The 17,876-nt window shown below is 34.9% G+C and overlaps 2 long non-coding RNA genes and 1 pseudogene across 2 annotated transcripts; 2 read left to right on the top strand and 1 right to left on the bottom strand.

Annotated features, from left to right (window-relative positions):
- The first annotated feature begins 7,822 nt into the window (after positions 1-7,822).
- LOC121230791 (uncharacterized) lies at positions 7,823-8,548 on the top strand. The gene is made up of 2 exons (XR_005928907.1): positions 7,823-7,965; positions 8,279-8,548. It is a non-coding gene; the product is annotated as an uncharacterized lncRNA (long non-coding RNA).
- A 1,454-nt stretch (positions 8,549-10,002) lies between these two features.
- Positions 10,003-11,131, top strand: LOC107937676 (uncharacterized). The gene is made up of 2 exons (XR_001694737.2): positions 10,003-10,558; positions 10,875-11,131. It is a non-coding gene; the product is annotated as an uncharacterized lncRNA (long non-coding RNA).
- Positions 11,132-16,640: 5,509 nt separating this feature from the next.
- Positions 16,641-17,672, bottom strand: LOC107937685 (metal transporter Nramp1-like; annotated as a pseudogene).
- Positions 17,673-17,876: the final 204 nt, after the last annotated feature.

The raw sequence follows: 17,876 nt of genomic DNA, 5'->3' as shown, positions 1-17,876 counted from the left end.
AATTATTTATTTATTTATTTGGTTTACAGCCCGATCAAATTTGGCCTACTACAGCTGCCCCTCTTTGCTCATTGTTGTATAACGAGAATCGAGCAAAGATTTAGAAAAACCAAATTTGACCAGTCCTACCAAATTATAGTCTTCAATCCTCTTGACTGTCATGTTGATATCTTTGATCTGCTCTCCGCCGAACACAGAGGCGCCAAATCTGCTTCTTCGATTCATTCTCTGACAATACAGAGATGACAAATCATCTTAGACTTGCTTCATCGTAAGCACGCGAAAGCCAAATCAGCTATGATTTGTTCCTTATAAGCATAAGAATGCCAAATCATCTTGGATTTGCTTCAGCATAATCATCTGAAGGTGAGATCTACTGTGTATCTGCTCTCCATTAAAGTGGAGATGCCAGACTTCGATTTGTTCTCTGACAATACATAGATGACAAATCATCTTAGATTTGCTTTATCGTAAACACGTGAAAGCCAAATCAGCTATGTCTTTGATTTGTTCCTTGTAAGTATAAGGATGCCAAATCATCTTGGATCTTGCTTCAGTCTAATCGTCTGAAGGTCGGATCTGCTGTGTATCTGCTCTCCATTGAAGTGGAGATGCCAGACTTCGATTTGTTATCTGACAATACAGAGACGACAAATCATCTTAGATTTGCTTCATCGTAAACACGTGAAAGCCAAATCAGCTATATCTTCGATCTGCTCCCCACCGAATACAGAGAGATAAGATCTGTCATCTTGGATCTGCTTTAGCGTAAACATCTGAAGGTGAGATCTGCTATGTGTCTGCCTTCCATTAAAGTGGAAATGCCAGACTTTGATTTGTTCTCTGACAATACAGAGACGACAAATCATCTTAGATTTGCTTCATCGTAAACACGTGAAAGACAAATCAGCTATATCTTCGATCTGCTCCTTGCCGAATACAGAGAGATAAGATCTGTCATCTTGAATCTGCTTCAGCGTAAACATCTGAAGGTGAGATCTACTATGCTACGGCTTATTACCCTACTGTTTTGGGGTTTAAAGCGCTCTGTCTCCGATAACCTGTAGAATGATTATGCCTGATAATTTAGGATGCTATGCTTGAAGTGAGTCGAATGTTCTTAATTAAACATGTTATGATGCAAAATGTTGTGAATATGACGTCATCATTCATTCCTTCATTTGTCTTTTCTTTTCTCAAAGTTTCATTCATGCTCAGCCTGTAAGCCATCCTCCCATGCTACGATCCACTGAGGATGTCTGTAAGAACTGAATTATTGGCTTTGTCTATTTTCCTTTTGGACTGGAAAAAAGGAATTCCACAAGTTCTTTCATCCCTTACTTACACGAATTTCCCGAACAATTGTCCAGTTTTAGTTTCTTGTATTATCTAGAAATTCCAGAGTAATGCGCAAAACCTCGTTTGTGAACATATTTAATTCATCTATTATTATTTCAATGCAATATACTTAAAGAATAATAGAAGATGAATAAACTTTTAAGAATAATTGGATTTGAATGAATTATCAAAAAGATACAAAAGGGAATCAATCTGCTAGCCTATCTTTTAGAGGAAATAGAATCTAAAGATAGCCAACAAAATAGAAGTTAGATCCTCTAGATATCGCCGCTTGAGTGCCTATACACTAGCTCCATGAAGTCTTTCTTAAGTTCAACATATGTTTAAAAGATCCCAAGTACTCTTTTGATGCCCCAGTTGCAGCATTCTTCGCTCTTTGTAGCAAGATCATTGTGTACTCTTCAAAATTTGAGCTGCCCTTTCGGGTTTTCAACTCAAAACCCCTTTGGTCACAAGGTGCCCTTTGCGGGTTTTCACATTGGCCTCTCTGTTTTTTTTTTTAAAAAAGATCTCAAGGCGCCCTTTGCGAGTTTTCACCTTAGATTTTTTCTTCTTTAGACAAAGTATTTTTTAACTGAGTCTGAATTCACTGGATTGGGTAAACTTTTCCCATCCATTTCCGCTAAGATCAATGCACCACCGAAGAAAGCTTTCTTCACGATATACGACCCTTCCCAATTCGGCATCCATTTTTCTCTAAAATCCTTTTGAATAAGAAGGATATTTTTCAGTACAATGTCTCCCTCATGGAATTCTCTTGGTCGAACTTTCTTGTCATAAGCTCGCATCATTCGTTTCTGATACATCTGACCATGTCGAATGGCTTTTAGCCTCTTTTCCTCAATCAAGTTCAACTGGTCATACCGGGATTAAACCCACTCAGCTTCATCTAACTTTACCTCCGTCAAAATTCGAAAAGAAGGTATTTCTACTTCAATAGGTAATACTGCTTCCATCCCATAAACTAGCGAAAATGGAGTTGCCCCAGTAGAGGTTCTGACAGATGTTCGATAGGCTAGGAGTGCAAATGGCAACTTCTCATGCCAATCTCTATTGGTTTCAGTCATCTTCCCCACTATTTTCTTAATATTCTTGTTGGCAGCTTCTACTGCCCCATTCATTTTTGGATGATAGGGAGAAGAATTGTGATGCTTGATCTTGAACTGGTCACAAACCTCCGTTATCGTTTTGTTATTTAAGTTCAATGCATTACCAGATATGATCTTCTCAGGCATTCCATATCGACAAATGATCTCCTTCTTCAAGAATCGACTCACTGCTGACTTAGTAACATTCGCGTAAGAGGCGACCTCTACCCACTTTGTAAAGTAGTCAATTACCACGAAGATAAACCGATGTCCATTCGAAGCTTTCGGTGATATTGGTCCAATAACATCCATGCCTCACATGGAAAAAGGGCCATGGAGAAGTCATAACATGCAAAGGTGAAGGTGGAACATGAATTTTGTCCCCATAAATCTGGCACTTATGGCATTTCTTGGTGTAGCTGATACAGTCCTCTTCCATAGTGGCCCAATAATAGCCAAACCTCATGATTTGTCTTGCCATCATGAACCCATTTGCATGCATCCTGCATACACCTTCATGAACTTCTTCTAAAATTAGCTTAGTTTCCACAGCATCGACACATCTCAAAAGTACTTGGTCTTTCCGTCTCTTGTACAGGATATCTCCATCTAAAACATAGTTGCAAGCTAACCTCCTCAAAATTCGTTTATCATTTTCACTGGCCTGTTCAGGGTATTTATGATCTCTTACATATCGCAATATATCTTGATACCAGGGGTTATTATCATTTCCTTCCTTCTCAATGTTACAACAATGAGCTGGAGCCTCGTAAACACTCATTTAAATTAGCTTCATTTCCTCTTCTTTATTCGCCTTGATCATTGAGGCCAAGGTTGCTAAAGCATTTGCCATCTGATTTTCATTTCGTGGAAGATAATTGAAGATGATGCTATCAAATTCCTCAAGTAACCCCAAAACTACCTTTCGATAACTAATCAATTTAGGGTCCCTTGTCTCCCATTCACCTCTAAGTTGATAAACAACCAACGCCGAATCTCCATATACTTCTAGGGTTTTTATACCTCACTCTATAGCTACTTGAAGTCCCATGATGCATGCTTCATATTCAGCCATATTGTTCGTGCAATCAAAGTCCAACTTGCACGTAAAAAGGATAATGATCGCCATTCGGAGATACCAAGACTGCCCCAATTCTATTTCCGACTGCATTAGAAGCCCCATCAAAATTGAGCTTCCAAGAAGAATTTTCAGTCATTGCTATACACATCAACTCCTTATTTGGAAAATCGAAGTTCAATGCCTCATAATCCTCTAGAGCCCTACTAACCAAGAAGTCTGCTACCGCACTTCCTTTTATAGCCTTCTGACTTATGTAGACTATATCAAACTCCGAAAGTAAAATTTGCCATCTCGCCATTCTCCCATTTAGAGCCGTTGACTCCATCATGTATTTCAACGAATCAAGTTTTGAGATGAACCAAGCGGTATGGTATAGCATGTACTGTCTTAATCTTCGAGTTGTCCAAATCAACGCACAACACAACTTTTCAATTGGTGAATATCTCATCTCACAGTCAGTGAATTTCTTACTGAGATAATAAATTGCCTTCTCTTTTTTCCCTGACTCGTCATGCTGGCCAAGCACACATCCCATGGAATTACTGAACACTGACAAGTACAGTATTAATAGTTTATCTGGGCTAGGTGGAGACAATACCGTAGCATTCAACAAATACTGCATGACCTTTTCAAAAGCATTCTGGTATTCCTCATCCCAAGTACCTTGATTGTGCTTTCTGAAAAGGCGAAAGATAGGATCACATTTCTCGGTTAGTTGTGAAATGAACCGAGCAATGTAATTCAATCTTCCTAGGAATCCTCGAACTTCCTTCTGAGTACGTGGCGGAGGTAACTCTCGTATGGCTCTGACCTTGTCTGAGTCGACTTCAATTCCTTTTTCACTGACTACGAAGCCTAATAACTTTCCTGATCTGGCTCCAAAAGTACACTTTGCTGGATTGAGCTTCAACTGAAATTTTCTCAACCTCAAGAACAATCTTCTCAAGACCTCAATATGCTCTTTTTTTGTGTGCGATTTAGCAATCATATCATTAACACTCAATATCCTTATGCATCATGTCATGGAATAAGTTTACCATGGCCCGTTGGTATGTTGTCGCTGCGTTATTTAATTACTTTGTAGCAAAAAGTACCCCATAAGGTTATGAAGGTGGTTTTGTCCATGTCCTTTGGATGCATCTTTATCTGATTATATCCTGAGAAACCATCCATAAAGGAGAACAACGAATATCCCGCTGTGTTGTCCACCAAAGTGTCAATGTGTGATAAAGGAAAATTATCCTTCGGGCTTGCTTTGTTCAAGTCTCTATAGTCAACGCACATTCGTACATTCTCATTCTTTTTAGGAACAGGCACAATGTTAGCTACCCATTCGGAGTACTTCACTTCTTGCAAGAGTCCTGCATCGAACTGCTTCTTGACCTCATCCTTTATTTTCAAAACGATATCTGGCCTCATTCTTCGCAACTTCTGTTGGACTGGCTTACAATCCTGTCTTATCGAAAGATGATGCACTACAATGTCGGTACTCAATCCAGGCATATCCTGATACGACCAAGCGAAGATATCCTTGAACTCTCGAAGCAACTCAACCAGACCATGCTTTGTGTCCTCGCTAATTAGGGTTCCGATTTTCAACTCCTTCCCTTTCTCTAGGGCTATATTTTCTATTGCCTCTTTCTCATGTGGCATGATTTGTTTCTCCTCCTGCTTTACCATTCTTAACAGATCAAGAGATACATCATAATCTTGAACATCTTTAAAATCTCGAGGTTCTTCTAAACATATGTCTTGTTCGCAAGAGAAATCAGAAGTTGCAGTATCGGTACTCATATCATTGATATCTAAGGACCTGTAGGGGTATGAAAGAATATACAAATAATGAATGAATCTAAGAATGATTGTTTATGTGCTATGAATAAAAGAATAAGAATTGCCAGAATTTAAAGGAATATTGGTTGATAAAAATGAAATACTCGTTTAAATTGATAAAAGTTATGTTTTATTTAAATAATTATAGATGAACATAGACCTCTTTTCACAAACATAATCTTACTACTTCTAGGCCCTAGAGTAACAAACATGTTTCGAGAATTACTCTGAAAAATTTCTAAAGACTACAGGAAGGTCCTCCGCGGTCCAATTATTCAGAGAGCTCCCCGGTTCGTAAGGGCGAATGCCCTCGAGGTTTCCTTGCTCCGATCCCTCATTATGTACAGCATTAACTTGATGACTTTCCTCTATCAACAATCCTCCTGACTTAAAAGATTTGGATATAGGTGGGAATGTCATCGGTTCCCACTCCACTTTTCTTCTATTCAAACGCGCCTTTCTTCTCGCTTGGCGCTTCTCTATTTCCTGCCTCTTGTGCTTGCGGTCTGGCTTGAAGCCCAAGCCAAAGCGGTCCTTCTTCTCAATCAGTTTTGGGATTTGAACCCCTCATTGCAACTGTCTTCCTAGCCCTTTTCCTGGCAATGCTCCATTCCCCATCATCATTTGTAGGGCCATCCTCGTGGCTCTAGACATTTTGGGTACCGGCACCTCGCCTCCTTCCAAAATGAAGGTGGCATTAATGACTTCTAAAGAGCGGAAAGAACACTCAATAGCCTCTTCATTTGCCTCAACATAAGGGGCCTTGCTGGTGACTACCGCTATGATGTCCTCTTCCGCATTGATGGTTATTAAGCGTCCATCTGTCACTAACTTCAATTTTTGGTGTAATGAGGAAGGCACCGCTCCTGCCGAGTGTATCCATGGTCTCCCCAACAAACAATTATATGAGGGTTTGATATCCATCACCAAGAAATCAACTTCATACGTATTTGGCCCAACCTCCAGAGGGATGTCAATTCGTCCCATTACTTTCCTTTCAGTTCCATTAAAAGCTCTTACCACATTGTGACATGCTTTCATGTGTGAACTGTCAATGGGTAATCTGTTTAATGTGGATAATGGGAGGACGTTCAAAGCAGACCCATTATCAATGAGTACACTTGGAAGTGTGTATTCTTTGCACCGAGTAGTGATGTGCAGGGCTTTGGTTGACCCGATGCCCCCAGGTGGAATTTCATCATCATTAAAATAGATGAAATTGTCAACACTGATGTTGTTTATTAACCGGTCCAGCTTGTTAACGGATATGTCATGGGTGACATATGTTTCGTTAAGCACCTTTAATAACACATCCCGATGCACCTCAGAACTCAAGAGTAGGGCTAACACTGATATACGTGCTGGCTGCTTGCGCAACTGCTCGACCACGCTATACTCGCTATGTTTTAGGAACTTTAGAAACTCCCTAGCTTCTTACTCCTTTACCGGCTTATTGATGGGTACTTCAGTTTCTTTCTCCCTTTCAACCTCGACATCTTTCGTCTTTACGGGCTCCACTCTGATGTTCCCCCCGTCATAACGTTTCCCACTTCGTGTATGGGAACCTTCATTTTGCGTGCCCCTGGCCGCGCTAGCTATACTCTCCCCCTCAGGTATTGCTATATTGCAGTCATAGCTCCATGGCACCTTCCTATCATCCTTGTAAGGGAAAGGATTGGGTTTATGGATGACTATTTTGGGCCCAGTTTGCGACCCTGCCTCATTATTCCCTGGCAAAGAAATAATAATTCTTGGTTGGCTGGTTCTTTGTCGTTCATTCTCCAGTGAAATAATAATATATAAATTGATTTTTTAAAATAAACATTATGCAAGCAAAGAATTAAAGTAAGTAACATAAATATATATATGTGTGTGTGTGTGTGTGTGTGTGTGTCTACAAGAGATAATATACATAAAATAAAAAATAATTAAATATAAATTATGTGTATATTATATACAATAATAATGTATAAAAATATTTAAAATAGCCATGATATAAAAGTTTAAAATAAAGAATGTACATAAAAGAGAATTTTAAAATGAGTAAATTATATAAATAAAGCATTTTAAAAAATATACAAAAGAAAATAAATAAAAAATGAATAATAATTTAAAATAAATGATAAAAACAATTTTACAAACAAAAAAACTGAAATTAAAAGGAAAAGGACTCAATTGAAATAAAATTAAAATCGACAAGATAATCTATAAATAAATAAAGCATTGGAGCCTAATTTAGGACTTAAATACAATGTGTGCAAACTCATAGGGATTGAAAACGAAATTATCCCAAGCTCCAAAACGCAATGCTTAAACATGGACCAAATTAACATCGTGCCTAAATCTCAAGGAAGAATTAAAGAATGAAGAAAGTACAGACAGGATCTATTCAAATGACAGCACAAAAAGGGATGACTAAACGTATAAATTCCCCTTTTTAGGGAAAAAAAAGAAACCTCCCCCCCTCAAGTTATCTATTACGAATCAAAAGGGACAAAAAAAGGGTTTTCTCCCTTTCTACTCTACTAGGGCACAAATGGATCAACCCCCTGCTACTAATCCGCCTCAATCACGAATAACGGCGGCCGGAGGAGCCACAACCAGGTACCTTCGACCCTTTTCGCTTTCTTTATTTTTATTTTAAAAAACACTTCAAACACTATGTCCTATTTAAAAAAAACTCAAAATAAAACCCATGAAAAGAGAACATCAATAACAACAAAAGAAATCTAAAAAAAAAAACACAACCTTTGCTTTTTGATTTCTTTGGATTCTTTTCTATATATTTGTTGATTTTTTAGATCTGTATTCTATTTTTCTGAAAAAAGGAAGGAAAAAAAAAGGTCCCCCTTTACAATGAAAATTTGAGAGCTTTATAGCAGAATACAACTTGTTTCTTGCTATTTTCTTGCTCAAGTCGCAGGTGCCATGAAGACGTAGAGGAGGAGTGCACGGACGTGGGGCGTGCGAGGGGTGTGTGGCGCTGAACTTGGCTTCTGTTTTGCTAATGGTTATGGGCTAGGTCTAGGGTTAGGTTTGGGCTTTTTTGCTTTGGGCTATTATGATTAGGCCCGGGCAGAAATTGGGCCCTACAAAAGGTATCGATGTTTTATGAAAAGTATCTATCGAAACTATTTTTTAAAGGGCGTCGACTTATTTTAAAAATGAAAATGGGAGTCGTCACCAATCTTTTTTGATGAGGTGTGATCGGGTCACATCATAAAATGGTTGTTTTTGATAAACGGTTTTGATTTATTAAAACAACACTTTTTGGTCTACGAAATTCGAGAAAATGAGCTCGGGATTCGGTTACGTAAGAGGAAAGATTAGCACCCTGGTAACGCCCAAAATTGGTACCTAATTGATTGATTAATGTCCTAACGTTGAATGTTGAAAATTTGAAAAGAATTAAAATACGATCCATTTTTATTAATGTTTGTTTTGAAAAATGCTTGAATTAAGTCGAAAGAGTATCAAAGGTCCACTCGTCCCGCGATAACGATATGCCACATCCCATAAGTTAGGATATGGCATTTGAGCCATCGAGAATATTTGGCTATTTAGGTTTAACGAGAAAATCAAAACCCCGTAAGTTAGGGTACAATTTCTCGAATTTCCTAAAACGCCAAATATTGCCTTGTTTTGAAGATTTTCCTTTTGAATAATAACGAGCATGACATTTAACAATGTGCATTATTTTGTTTGAACTAAAACGAAACGATCTATATTAGATTAATACGTTTGAACTTCATACACGATGCGATTTAAATAAAATAAAACAAAAATATAACATAGAGCATAGAATAATAAAGCGCGAATTAGATGCAAGGTTAATGAATGTCAACAATATGAGGATGCTAAATAAATAATTTCAATAACATGTAATGGCAATATTCACACGACGTACATCATTTTTAATATCAACATTAATAAACATAGAAATGAAATAATAATATAAAACAACTTAAAACAAATAATAAGATAATTTTAAATACATAATATATATATATAAAGGTTTAGAATAGATACTATAAAAGCAATTTAAAATAAATAATATAAAGCAATTTAAAAATCATTAATATTCAAAACAATAAAATAATATCTAGAGCAACTTAAAATAAAACAATACAAACTAACATATAAAAAGCTTTAAAATAAAATAAACTTACAATAAATAGTATATGAAAAATATGCATAAAATAGTTTAATATAAATAACACATGAAATCTTAAAATACATAATAATAAAAAGGTTTATAATGAATAATAAAAAGTATTTGAAAGTAGTTTACATATAAAATGGTATAACTAAATGCCATAAAAAGAAAAAAAAATATAATAGATCACATATAAAAAAAAAGTTTAAAGTAAATAACATATAAAAATATTTAAAATAAATAATATGTAAAAGAATTTTAAAAAACTAATGCAAAAAAACTTAAAATAAAAGTATAAAATAAATTAAAACAATGTATAATAAAACAATTTGAAATGGTCATTACAAAGCAATTTTAAAATAAATAATACATAAAATAATTTAAAAGAACTAATAAAAAATACCTAAAATAAATAATATATAAAATTGTTTAAAATAATATATATATATATAATAAATAAGTAGAATATATAAAACAGTTTAATTTTAAAAGGTTAAGGATCGAGTTGAAAAAGGGTTAAAATGTGGTGTATAAATCGTAAATAAAAAAAGGTTAGACTTAATCAAACACACTGCAAAAATGGAGGGGTCCAATGCGCAAATAGACCAATAGGTAAAAAACGCTCGGATCCCCTCTGGTTATGGGTCGGGTCGTGTGGGTTTCCCCTTGAATGACACCGTTTTGAGGCGTGTGGGGGGTGTGCAAAATAGCAGGGTTTTGCATGACTATTAAAGCCAATTTTTTTTTTTAAAATTTTTTATTTCAGCCCCTATTTAAGTAAAAAAATAGAAACCCCCATCTCTTCTCTGCTAAGGATTCTAAAACCCCTCTTGAGCCACAGTCAGCAGCCTGCCACTCCTGTGCCGTGGACGGTGGTCGGAGCGGCATAAGACGGACTTTTCAGCCCCGCTTTCAAAATATTCAAGGGCCACTCCCTTTTTAGCCCAAAAAACGAGAGAAGGAGGCCCTTTTACCCCGCTTTTGGATTCGATTTTGGCGACGGAGGAAAGGTTTCGACGACGCGACCCCGGGGTGACTCAGGTAAATATCTCCTTCCCTTTACTTTTATTGTTTAAAATAGATTTATAATAAGAAATAAAAAGATAAAAAAGAACAATAAAAAGGAACAAAAAGAACATGATAAATGGAAATCAAAATCAACCTTTTGCTTCTGTTTTGTTTTTTTTTATTGCTTAACATGCGTAAAAAATACAAAAGATCGGTTGTGGCTCTTATAGCCGAATACAACTATTTGTTTCTTCCTCTTGTCTTTTTTGTTTGTCGTTTTTCTCTTTATTTATTTCTCTGCTGTTTCTCTGTTGCTTGTATTGCTTGCGTGTGGATTTTGCCTTAGCAGGTGTTAGAGATGTCAGATGCGTGCGACGAAGCGGCGCCCGTGGTGGCCCTGTTGGTGAGGAGCGGCGGCTAAAAGTTGGGGCTAGGGTTAGGGTTTCCAAATGTTTAAACATTCTGGGCCACTTGGGCCTTCAAATTTTGGGTTGTTTGGTTTAATATGTAATGGGTTTTTGTTGGGAATTGGTTTTAAAGATTGGGTCAATTATCCATTTTGTAATTTGGACACTGGGTTTTATTAATTGGTTATTTATTGTTTTATTTGGGCCAGGCCAAAATTGGCCTATTACAGTATCTATACCGCTACACAAAATCGATACCAAATAAAATTCAAGTTTTGATTCATGCATTGGCCATTTTCTTGAAATAGCTTACATTGAATTCATGCATTGGGCATTTTCTTGAAATTAATTATTCAAATTAAAATTATGTTGAGAATTTGTGTGAGACAAGAAATAGCTTACGTTGAATTCATGCATTGGGCATTTTCTTGAAATTATAAGACTATTTTGGAGGCATTTAAGGGCACGCAGGTGTTATAGGCCAATTTTGGACCATTTACATTAAACCCCCATAAGTCCAAATACATTACAATAACCCAAACCCTAATCATTAAACTAACCCATTTACAAATTTAACCGAATACCCACCAACCCCCTAAAACCCAACATACATCAGCCCGTTTCCCTTAACCCATTTTCAAACCCATACCCGGAGCCCAACTACCTAAACCCCTTAATACTCTAACCCAATACACATCAAACCCACCTAAGCTAACCCTTACCTAAAACCCATTACAAAACCCAAATACCCCAAGCCCAATATTTAAACTAACCCAAACAGAAACCCTAAACCTAACAGGCGCCGAACTTACCCCCCACTTGCCCCTGACAGCCCTGCAGCACCGCCCCACCGGTCATGTCCTCCACCGACCCCTCTGCAGCACCACCCATCCCCTGCAAGCAGCAACGAAAGGACAGAAAATAGTAGAAAATAACAATGTAATGGCTATAAAGCCAGTCTAATTTTTCATTGTAGGGGGGATTTTCAGAATAAAAAACAAAGAATATTTCCATATACACAAGAAGATTCAAAAAATATAAAGACAATACGAAAATAATATCAGTCCAGCAACCAGAATACAAGCATCAAACATTTAAGGTGATTTTTATATTTTCTATTTTTAATTTCATTTTTAAACCTATTTTCCCATCTATATATATTATAAACTAAAAAACACATAAAAATAATACAAAAAAAAAGAAAAAAATTACCTTTTTCGGCCACCGTGCATGGTGGCCGGCGCCGGCGATGGACGGCGGCCGACGATCGGCCAGTGACTGGCCCCCTGGCCTGATTCCCTTCCCCTCTCACTTTTCTCTCTTTTTTTTTCTTTCTCCCCTTCTAAATGAAATTTTTTAAAAATTTTTTAACTTTTATAGTGGACCAAAGCGGTGCGTTTTGGTCCCCCCTGTTTAAACCAAAAACGGCGCCGTTTTGGCCCTGGGTAGGGTCGACCCGACTAGCCCCGAGCAGGATCCGCGTGTTTTTTTAAGGGAGGGGTTATTCGCGTGTTTAACCCCTCCGCTTTTTAAACGTTTTGCAATTAAGTCCTTCATGCTTTTAATTTGGCCCTAGATTCTGTTGAGCTTTTCAATTTAGTCCCTGGCCATGCGCATCGTTTTAAATACTCTGGGCTAATTGCCCTTTTGACCCCCCACATTTTCATGCGCTCTCTAATAAATCCCTTCCTCATTATTTTCTTGTAAATTGGCCCCGAAATTTAGTTTTTAAATTCAATTTCATCCCTTTTCGTCTTTTCTCATTATTCTACTTTAATTTTAATATTATTTATCTATTATTATTGTTATTATTATTATTTTTTTATTTATTAGTATTTCATTATAATTATTTTTAATATGTATATATATTATATGTCGTTATTAATAGTTTTTTTCTTTTATATGCATTCTTCCTAAGACTATATTATATACTTGTATATATTCTTTTGATATATTAGGCATATTTTAAAATTTTTATATTGTGCATATACATATATACTTTTATAACTATATTATGAATACAATGTACATGTATTGTTATGTTTATATTTTAATATTATTAGTTATTTATCTTTTATACTATTTTACATATAATTCTATTACCATTATATATTTATAACCTCATCATTATTTGTACATATGTATGTATCTATATAGCGTATGAATAGTTTTTTTTATATACATTATTATTATTTCTAATAGGCGTATACTATGTAAATATTTTAGTACTATAATACATATGCATGTTTTTTTTATTATATATATTACGTATACGCATCTTTTTAATATTATATCTTTATACATGTCATGTATATATTTTCAATACTATATTACATAGATTTTTTTACCATATTATGTATGTCATGTATATATACGTTTTAATGTTCTTGTACTATCTTATGTATATATTTTTTAATATCTATATTATGCATGTATTTTAAACACCTTATTTTATATATGTCATGTACATTTTCTAACACTTTACCACATACGTATATACACTTTTATTGTATTATGTACATGTTATTATTATATCTATTTTTCCCTATTTTATTCATTATTAATATTGGTTTATTATACCGGTATATACATACTTTCTACATAGTATTATTTTCATATATCCTTATAGTTATTACTATACTTATTATTTTCCATATTGTCACTTATGGTCTTAATATTATTATATGTTATTTAGTGTACATATATCTTTTATTGTTACTATTTGTACTATTATTATTAGTATATGTCTGTTATATATGTATATTGTATATGATCATTTTTAATATGTTATATATATATTTATATGTATTATGTACGCATATTAGTATTATTATGTAAACCTCTTTCATCTTATTTTACGTACATTTTCTTAATGGCATTATTACGTATATACATTCATTGTTTCCATTTCATATTTAATTTTAGTATTACATTATATCTTTATTGTTTATAATATTATTGTCACACTTATATTTGTTTCAATGCACTTCTAGATCTGTCTTTTATTTATTTTTATTTCATATCAATTTGCTTTACGTTTAAACGAAAATCTTTTTCTAATTAATTCCAATAAGCAAGGCAATGTATCGGTTTAACATTAAGTCATCGATTTCATCGCTATGTTGAGTGAACATCAATTGACTCATGTTAAAACGGTATTTCCTTCTCAAAAATCCAAAAAAAGTTATTAAAAATTCTCGTGTTTTAACCGGATCACGACTAAATCTTACATTGAACTCGTATTTTTGAAAATCAAGACAACACGTGTTTAACAAGATATCAATTTTGGGCGTCGCGAGGGTGCTAATACCTTCCTCGCGCGTAACCGACTCCCGAACCCTAATTTTTCTTTGACTTTTGACGTAGACCTAAACTTGGCCTTCTTTTTGTTTAAAAAAAAAAGAAATCTAATAGGTGTCCAATTACACCTAGGAAAAAGGATCGGTGGCGACTCCCACTTTATTTCAAAATTAAACTTTAGTTTTCAAGTTTTCACTAAATCGCCACAATTAGCAATCGGAAGCAAAATTTTTACGTCGCAACAGCAGGCATGCATGCATCCATGCAAAACAACCAAAGCTTTTTCCCTGCTCGGTTTGGCTACAAAAATTGGATAGCTGCCCTCAATGTGGAGCCCGGCACCACCCCCCCATAATCCTCTAATAACAACAGTGACCCCAATCATGATCAAGTTCCATTTTTGTATATATATATATATAGAGAGAGAGAGAGAGGGGTTGTTTATTTGGTTTGTGATTGGTGTTTCTATGGGATTTTTTTTTCAGAAACCTGGATGGAGAAATTTTTTGTCATTTATAGGCCTTGGTTTCCTTGTTTCATTAGCTTATCTTAATCCTGGAAACTATAAGCCATTGCCACTCTTTCTCCTTTGATTTTAATGTTTTCTTATTTGATCATAATCTGATTGACGTCATGTCACAGTGAAAACTGATTTACAAGAAAGAGCCAGCCATGGATATGAGGTAATACTTAAGTTCAAGATAAAACCTTTATATTTATAGTATTCTTAAATGCAACAGCATGAAACCTTTGCAAACTTCAGCTATTGTGGTTGGTTTTGATCGGATTAGTCTTTGTTCTCATAATCCAATCTGTTGCTGCAAATCTTGGAGTCAGCATTGGTAATTGATTATATACGTATTTTATACTTATAACTAACAAAATCTCCATTTCTGATGTTATAATTTAGCTTTATTTAACTTTTCAGGCAAACACTTATCAGAATTGTAAGGATGAGTACCCAAGAATGGTGAAATATTGCTTATGGTTACTAGCAGAGATTGCTATCATAGCTGCTGATATACCTGAAGGTTTCTTGTTATTTAACTCATCATTTACATCATGAGTAAATAGTTCAAAAACCAAGTACTGAAAACAAGATATATGATGCATTTATATATATGTGGCAGTGATTTGTACCACCTTTGGATTGAATATACTATTTAACATCCCAGTATAGGTTGGAGTTTTATTGACTGGTTTAAGCACTCTTCTCCTCCTTGGCCTGCAGAGATATGGGGTAATTAATTTGTGTCCGTATATGTAAATGTTAAATTAGAGAAGGTTAATATTTGCTAATGGTCTTATTTTGTTGAATATGACGTATATAATGAAAAGGTGAGGAAGCTGGAAATGCTGATAGCGGTGCTGGTATTTGTAATGGTAGGATGTTTCTTTAGGGAAATGAGTTATTTAAAGCCACCAGCATCAGGTGTGGTTACAGGCATGTTTGTTCCTAAACTTAGTGGCTAAAGAGCCACTGGCGACGCCATTGCCCTCTTGGGTGCCCTTGTTATGTCGTAAGATGAATGTTATAACATCAATCACTTTCTACTTTACTTTTAAAAATTTTATAAATATTTTGAATTTTTTTATAATTTTTGTTGAGAGAGATATCAATTTGTTCATTTTCAAAATTTATAGGGACCAAAAGAGTATTTATACTAATTTGTTATTCGAATTGTGAAATTTAACTTGACTTGAACTGGAAACTCGAATTAGTTATTTGTGTTGACTCGAATAACTTGATTCAATTAATTCGAAATTTAATTTTTTTTCAAATTGAATCGAGTTTTGCTCACCCCTACATATATTGTTATATAATATTTTTTGAAAATCATGCCCATAGAAAGGTTCCTTAGAAGATTTTCATGTGCACTTTACATGAGCCACTAATAAACTCTCATAAAATCTTTGAAACCTGACCTTATAAGAGCAGGATCAAATCTCATCGAATCACATTTCAATAAAGCTCTTAATTAATTCTAACTACAAAAAAATGGTGTGAATTTTATGAGAGTTTATTAGTGGCTCATGTGAAGTGCACATGAAAATCATCTAAGGAACCTTTCTATGGGCAAGATTTTCAAAAGAAATTATATAACAATAGATGTAGGGGTGAGCAAAACTCGATTTAATTTGGAAACAAATTTGAATTTTGAATTAATCGAATCAAGTTATTCAAGTCAACTCAAATAACTAATTCGAGTTTCAAGTTCAAGTCGGGTTGAATTTTACAATTCGAATAATTCGAATAACAAATTGGTATAAATACTCTTTTGGTCCCTATCAATTTTGAAAATGAACAAATTGATATCTCTCTCAACAAAAATTATAAAAAAATCCAAAATATATTTATAAAAATTTTAAAAGTAAATTAGAAAGTGATTGATGTTATAACGTTCATCTTACGGCATAACAAGGGCACCCAAGAGGGCAATGGCGTCGCCGATGGCTCCTTGGCCACTAAGTTTAGGAACAAACATGCCTTTAACCACACCTGATGCTGGTGGCTTTAGGTAACTCATTTCCCTAAAGAAACATCCTGCCATTACAAACACCAACACCGCTGTCAGCATTTCCAGCTTCCTTACCTTTTCATTATATACGTCATATTCAACAAAACAAGACCATTAGCAAATATTAACCTTCTCTAATTTAACATTTACATATATAGACACAAATTAATTACCCCATATCTCTGCAGGCCAAGGAGGAGAAGAGTGCTTAAACCAGTCAATAAAACTCCAACCCATACTGGGATGTTAAATAGTATATTCAATCCAAAGGTGGTACCAATCACTGCCACATATATATAAATGCATCATATATCTTGTTTTCTGTACTTGGTTTTTGAACTATTTACTCATGATGTAAATGATGAGTTAAATAACAAGAAACCTTCAGGTATATCACAGCTATGATAGCAATCTCTGCTAGTAACCATAAGCAATATTTCACCATTCTTGGGTACTCAGCCTTACAATTCTATTAAGTGTTTGCCTGAAAAGTTAAATAAAGCTAAATTATAACATCAGAAATGGAGATTTTGTTAATTATTAGTATAAAATATGTATATAATCAATTACCAGTGCTGACTCCAAGATTTGCAGCAAGAGATTGGATTATGAGAGCAAAGACTAATCCAATCAAAACCACCCACAGCAGCTGAAGATTGCAAAGGTTTCATGCTGCTGCATTTAAGAATATTATAAATATAAAGGTTTTATCTTGAACTTAAGTATTACCTCATATCCATGGCTGGCTTCTACTTGTAAATCAGTTTCCACTGTGACATGACGTCAATCAGATTATGATCAAATAAGAAAACATTAAAATCAAAGTAGAGAAAAGAGTCGCAATGGCTTATTGTTTCCAGGATGAAGATAAGCTAATGAAACAAGGAAACCAGGGCCTATAAATGACAAAAATTGCTCCATCCAGGTTTCTGAAACAAAAATCCCATAGAAACATCAATCACAAACCAAATAAACAGCCTCTTTCTCTCTCTCTCTCTCTCTCTCTCTCTATATATATATATAGAAATGGAACCTGATCATGATTGGGGTCACTGTTGTTATTAGAGAAGGATTTGTTGGAAACGTGATGGGCCGAAAATTTACTTTTTATTACACACTCAATAT

This window comes from Gossypium hirsutum, chromosome A06, assembly GCF_007990345.1.
Source record: "Gossypium hirsutum isolate 1008001.06 chromosome A06, Gossypium_hirsutum_v2.1, whole genome shotgun sequence".
NCBI lineage: Eukaryota > Viridiplantae > Streptophyta > Magnoliopsida > Malvales > Malvaceae > Gossypium > Gossypium hirsutum.
This window is presented reverse-complemented; position numbering and strand designations above follow the sequence as displayed.